Source organism: Mercenaria mercenaria, chromosome 3 (assembly GCF_021730395.1).
Source record: "Mercenaria mercenaria strain notata chromosome 3, MADL_Memer_1, whole genome shotgun sequence".
Taxonomy (NCBI): domain Eukaryota; kingdom Metazoa; phylum Mollusca; class Bivalvia; order Venerida; family Veneridae; genus Mercenaria; species Mercenaria mercenaria.
The window spans coordinates 38,075,228-38,082,207 of NC_069363.1; the positions used below are offsets into that span (position 1 = coordinate 38,075,228).

General features: G+C 42.2%; 1 non-coding gene across 1 annotated transcript; it reads right to left on the reverse strand.

The window, feature by feature from the left end:
• Nucleotides 1–6,127: 6,127 nt before the first annotated feature.
• Nucleotides 6,128–6,197, reverse strand: Trnas-cga (transfer RNA serine (anticodon CGA)). Its single transcript has one exon. It is a non-coding gene; the product is annotated as a tRNA-Ser (tRNA).
• Nucleotides 6,198–6,980: the final 783 nt, after the last annotated feature.

The following is a 6,980-nucleotide window of genomic DNA, read 5'->3' on the forward strand; positions in this document are numbered from 1 at the left end:
CACTGCTGTGAAGCTTGGCGACTTCCTTGCTACCAGCCTAAACCCAATGTACTGCCAGGAAGCTCACAGACTTTCTTGCTTTATGTACTACAATGAAGCTCGCTGACCTTCTTGCACCCAGTCTCACTTATGTGCACGCCATGAAGCTCAGAGACCTTGTTACCAGCTTTCCTTGTGTGCACTGCTATGAAACTTGGTGAACTTCTTACTAAGGATTTTATATGTGTGAACTGCTGTGGAGCTTGGCGATTTTCTTGCTACCAGCCTCTGTGCATACCATGAAGCTCAAAGACCTTGTTAGTTGAAACATAATTTATTTTAGTTTAGGTCAATTGTGAAGGAAGTTATACAACGTATATTAATCACTCTCGACACCTCATTCCTGATGGAATCCATCGCCACGAAGGTATGAGCGCCAAGCAAGGGAGCTACTGGTACCATTTTTCACGTCTTTGGTATGACGTGGCCGGGGATCGAACCCACGACCTCCCGCATTCGAAGCGGACGCCCTACCACTAGGCTATAGAGGCGGTCAAAAGACGTTGTTACCAACTTTACTTGTGTGCATTGCTATGAAACTTGGTGAACTTCTTACTAAGAATTTTATATGTGTGCACTGCTGTGAAGCTTGGCGATTTTCTTGCTAACAGCCAAAGTCCAATGCACTGCCATGAAATTGCTATATGCACTACCATGAAGCTTGGTGGATTTCTTGCACCCAGCCTCACTTATGTGCATACCATGAAGCTCAAAGACCTTGTTAGTTTATACATACAGTACAACCTCTCCAGAGCGGCCCTCTCTTAAGGAAAAACCCCTCTTTAACATTATCATCAAAATTCCCCTAAGCTTAAATATACTATCAAATTTACCTCTCCAGAACAACAACCTCTACATAACAGTCAATGTTTGTATCTCCAAAAGGGTGTTGCTCTACAGAGGTTGCACTGTAATTTATTTTAGTTCAGGTCGATTGTGAAGGAAGGTATACAACTTATATTAATCACTCTCGATACCTCATTCCTGATGGAATCCATCGCTATGAGGGTATGAGCGCCAAGCAAGGGAGCTACTGGTACCATTTTTCACGTCTTTGGTATCACGTGGCCGGGGATCGAACCCACGACCTCCAGCACTCGAAGCGGACGCCCTACCAATAGGCTATCGAGGCGGAACAAAAGACCTTGTTACCATCTTTACTTGTGTGCATTGCTATGAAACTTGGTGAACTCCTTACAAAGAATTTCATGTGTGCACTGCTGTGGAGCTTGGCGATTTTCTTGCTACCAGCCAAAGTCCAATGCACTGCCATGAAATTGCTATATGCACTACCATGAAGCTTGATGAGTTTCTTGCACCCAGCCTCACTTATGTCCATACCGTGAAGCTCAAAGACCTTGTTAGTTGATACATAATTTATTTTAGTTTAGGTCGATTGTGAAGGAAGTTATACAACGTATTAATCACTCTCGATACCTCATTTCTGATGGAATCCATCGCCACGAAGGTATGAGAGCCAAGCAAGGGAGCTACTGGTACCATTTTTCACGTCTTTGGTATGACGTGGCCGGGGATCGAACCCACAACCTCCCGCATTCGAAGCGGACGCCCTACCACTAGGTCAAAGAGGCGGTCAAAAGACGTTGTTACCAACTTTACTTGTTTGCATTGCTATGAAACTTGGTGAACTTCTTACTAAGAATTTTAAATGTGTGCACTGCTGTGAAGCTTGGCGATTTTCTTGCTAACAGCCAAAGTCCAATGCACTGCCATGAAATTGCTATATGCATAACCATGAAGCTTGATGGATTTCTTGCACCCAGCCTCACTTATGTGCACTAAATGAAACTCATAGGCCTTGTTACCAGCTTTTCTTGTGTGCATTGCTATGAAATTTGGTGAACTTCTAACTAAGAATTTTATATGTGTGCACTGCTGTGGAGCTTAGCGATTTTCTTGCTACCAGCCAAAGTCCAATGCACTGCCATGAAATTGCTATATGCACTACCATGAAGCTTGAAGAGTTTCTTGCACCCAGCCTCACTTATGTGCATACCATGAAGCTCAAAGACCTTGTTAGTTGAAACATAATTTATTTTAGGTCGATTGTGAAGGAAGTTATACAACGTATATTAATCACTCTCGACACCTCATTCCTGATGGAATCCATCGCCACGAGGGTATGAGCGCCAAGCAAGGGAGCTACTGGTACCATTTTTCACGTCTTTGGTATGACGTGGCCGGGGATCGAACCCACGACCTCCAGCACTCGAAGCGGACGCCCTACCACTAGGCTATAGAGGCGGTCAAAAGACGTTGTTACCAACTTTACTTGTGTGCATTGCTATGAAACTTGGTGAACTTCTTACTAAGAATTTTATATGTGTGCACTGCTGTGAAGCTTGGCGATTTTCTTGCTACCAGCCAAAGACCAATGCACTGCAATGAAATTGCTATATGCACTTCCAAGAAGCTTGATGAGTTTCTTGAACACAGTCTCATTTATGTGCACTAAATGAAACTCATAGACCTTGTTACCAGCTTTTCTTGTGTGCATTGCTATGAAATTTGGTGAACTTCTTACTAAAAATTGTATATGTGTGAACTGCTGTGAAGCTTGGCGATTTTCTTGCTACCAGTCAAAGACCAATGCACTGCCAGGAAATTGCTATATGCACTACCATGAAGCCTGATGGATTTCTTGAACCCAGTCTCACTTATGTGCACTAAATGAAACTCATAGACCTTGTTACCAGTTTTTCTTGTGTGCACTGCTATGAAATTTGGTGAACTTCTTACTAAGAATTTTATATGTGTGCACTGCTGTGAAGCTTGGCGACTTACTTGCTACAAGTCAAAGTCCAATGCGCTGCAAGGAAATTGCTATATGCACTACCATGAAGCTTGGTGGATTTCTTGAACCCAGTCTCACTTATGTGCACTAAATGAAACTCATAGACCTTGTTACCATCTTTACTTGTGTGCATTGCTATGAAACTTGGTGAACTTCTTACAAAGAATTTTATATATGTGCACTGCTGTGAAGCTTGGCGATTTTCTTGCTACCAGCCAAAGTCCAATGCACTGCCATGAAATTGCTATATGCACTTCCATGAAGCTTGATGAGTTTCTTGCATCCAGCCTCACTTAAGTGCACTAAATGAAACTCATAGACCTTGTTACCAGCTTTTCTTGTGTGCATTGCTATGAAATTTGGTGAACTTCTTACTAAAGATTTTATATGTGTGAACTGCTGTGGAGCTTGGCGATTTTCTTGCTACCAGCCAAAGTCCATGCACTGCCATGAAATTGCTATATGCACTACCATGAAGCTTGATGGATTCTTGCACCCAGCCCTCATCTTAATGTTGCACACATGAGCTCAAAGACCTCTTTTAGTTGATACAGAATTTATTTTAGGTTTAGGTCCGATTGTGAAGGAAGTTATACAACTTATATTAATCACTCTCGAACCTCATTCCTGATGGAATCCATCGCCACGAGAGTATGAGCGCCAAGCAAGGGAGCTACTGGTACCATTTTTCACGTCTTTAGTATGACGTGGCCGGGGATCGAACCCACGACCTCCCGCATTCGAAGCGGACGCCCTACCACTAGGCTATAGAGGCGGTCAAAAGACGTTGTTACCAACTTTACTTGTGTGCATTGCTATGAAACTTGGTGAACTTCTTACTAAGAATTTTATATGTGTGAACTGCTGTGAAGCTTAGCGATTTTCTTGCTACCAGCCAAAGTCCAATGCACTGCCATGAAATTGCTATATGCACTAACATGAAGCTTGGAGGATTTCTTGCACCCTGCCTCACTTATGTGCATACCATGAAGCTCAAAGACCTTGTTAGTTTATACATACAGTCCAACCTCTCCAGAGCGGCCCTCTCTTAAGGACAAACCCCTCTTTAACATTATCATCAAAATTTCCCTAAGCTTAAATATACTATCAAATTGACCTCTCCAGAACAACAACCTCTACATAACAGTCAATGTTTGTATCTCCAAAAGGGTGTTGCTCTATAGAGGTTGCACTGTAATTTATTTTAGTTCAGGTCGATTGTGAAGGAAGGTATACAACTTATATTAATCACTCTCGATACCTCATTCCTGATGGAATCCATCGCTATGAGGGTATGAGCGCCAAGCAAGGGAGCAAATGGTACCATTTTTCACGTCTTTGGTATGACGTGGCCGGGGATCGAACCCACGACCTTCAGCACTCGAAGCGGACGCCCTACCACTAGGCTATCGAGGCGGTCAAAAGACCTTGTTACCATCTTTACTTGTGTGCATTGCTATGAAACTTGGTGAACTACTTACAAAGAATTTTATATGTGTGCACTGCTGTGAAGCTTGGCGATTTTCTTGCTAACAGCCAAAGTCCAATGCACTGCCATGAAATTGCTTTTTGCACTGCTATGAAGCTTGATGGATTTCTTACACCCAGCCTCATTTATGTGTATACCATGAAGCTCAAAGACCTTGTTAGTTTATACATAATTTATTTTAGGTCGATTGTGAAGGAAGTTATACAATTTGTATTATTCACTCTCGATACGTCATTCCTAATGGAATCCATCGCCACGAGGGATCGAACCCACGACCTCCCGCACTCGAAGCGGACGCCATACCAATAGGCCATCGAGGCGGTCAAAAGACCTTGTTACCATCTTTACTTGTGTGCATTGCTATGAAACTTGGTGAACTTCTTACAAAGAATTTTATATGTGTGCACTGCTGTGAAGCTTGGCGATTTTCTTGCTACCAGCCAAAGTCCAATGCACTGCTATGAAATTGCTTTTTGCACTATTATGAAGCTTGATGGATTTCTTGCACCCAGCCTCACTTATGTGCATACCATGAAGCTCAAAGACCTGGTTAGTTTATACATAATTTATTTTAGGTCGGTTGTGAAGGAAGTTATACAACTTGTATTATTCACTCTCGACACCTCATTCCTGATGGAATCAATCTCCACGAGGGGATCGAACCACGACTCCGCACTCGAGCGACGCCTACCATAGCTATCGAGCGGTCAATAGACCTTGTTACCACTTACTGTGGTTGCTAGAAACTGATGAACTTCTTACAAGATTTATATGTTGCATGCGTGAAGCTTGCGATTTTTGCTACAGCCAGTCCATGCATGCTATGAAACGCTATTTGCATACTATGAAGCTTGATGGTTTTTGCACCACTCTCTTAGTGATACCATGAAGCTGAAAACCTGGTTAGTTTATACATAATTTATTTTAGGTCGATTGTGAGGACGTTATACAACTTGTATTAATCACTCTCGACACGTCATTCCTGATGGAATCCATCGCCACGAGGGGATCGAACCCACGACCTCCCGCACTCGAAGCGGACGCCCTACCAATAGGCTATCGAGGCGGTCAATAGACCTTGTTACCAACTTTACTTGTGTGCATTGCTATGAAACTTGATGAACTTCTTACAAAGAGTTTTATATGTGTGCATTGCTGTGAAGCTTGACGATTTTCTTGCTACCAGCCAAAGTCCAATGCACTGCTATGAAACTGCTATTTGCATTACTATGAAGCTTGATGGATTTCTTGCACCCAGCCTCTCTTATGTGCATACCATGAAGCTGAAAGACCTTGTTAGTTTATACATAATTTATTTTAGGTCGATTGTGAAGGAAGTTATACAACTTGTATTAATCACTCTCGACACGTCATTCCTGATGGAATCCATCGCCACGAGGGGATCGAACCCACGACCTCCCGCACTCGAAGCGGACGCCCTACCAATAGGCTATCGAGGCGGTCAATAGACCTTGTTACCAACTTTACTTGTGTGCATTGCTATGAAACTTGATGAACTTCTTACAAAGAGTTTTATATGTGTGCATTGCTGTGAAGCTTGGCGATTTTCTTGCTACCAGCCAAAGTCCAATGCACTGCCATGAAATTGCTATTTGCACTACTATGAAGCTTGATGGATTTCTTGCACCCAGCCTCACTTATGTGCATACCATGAAGCTCAAAGACCTTGTTAGTTTATACATAATTTATTTTAGGCCGATTGTGAAGGAAGTTATACAACTTGTATTAATCACTCTCGACACGTCATTCCTGATGGAATCCATCGCCACGAGGGGATCGAACCCACGACCTCCCGCACTCGAAGCGGACGCCCTACCACTAGGCTATCGAGGCGGTTAATAGACCTTGTTACCAACTTTACTTGTGTGCATTGCTATGAAACTTGGTGAACTTCTTACAAAGAGTTTTATATGTGTGCATTGCTGTGAAGCTTGGCGATTTTCTTGCTACCAGCCAAAGTCCAATGCACTGCCATGACATTGCTTCTTTCAACCAGCCTCACTTATGTGCACATCATGAAGCTCAAAGACCTTGTTACCAGCTTTACTTGTGTGCATTGCTATGAAACTTGGTGAACTTCTTACTAAGCATTTTATATGTGTGCATTGCTGTGAAATTGGCGATTTTCTTGTAAATAATTCTTGCATACAGGCCTACACATTCAGATTTGCCTAGTCTGGTGTACCAATCTCCATAGAAATACCTGCATCTGAAATATAATTCAAGATGAATTGCCTGACGAACCACTGTCTTTGAAAGTACAGGTACTCTCTCAGAAGAAAAACGTTTAAAAATATTCTAATTTTAGCTCTATTAGTACCTAAGAGGATGCTACAGATCATGTTTTGTGATAACGATGAAGCTGTTGTAGAAGGAAAGTTGTTTCTATATTCTATACAAAGGTATTCTTACAACAAAGAATGAATAAGAATATCGGGACCAAACCATTTGTATGATTGAGAAATTTTTCCAGATTAGAAGGGTTCTGATTAAGGAGTTTGCACTGTATCCACTATATGCATGCAGGAAATACAGTATAATAGATAAATGAAAAGGCGACAACCACCACGGATGGCAAGGTTTTATACAATCTAGGGTAGTATGAAAAAAATGGTT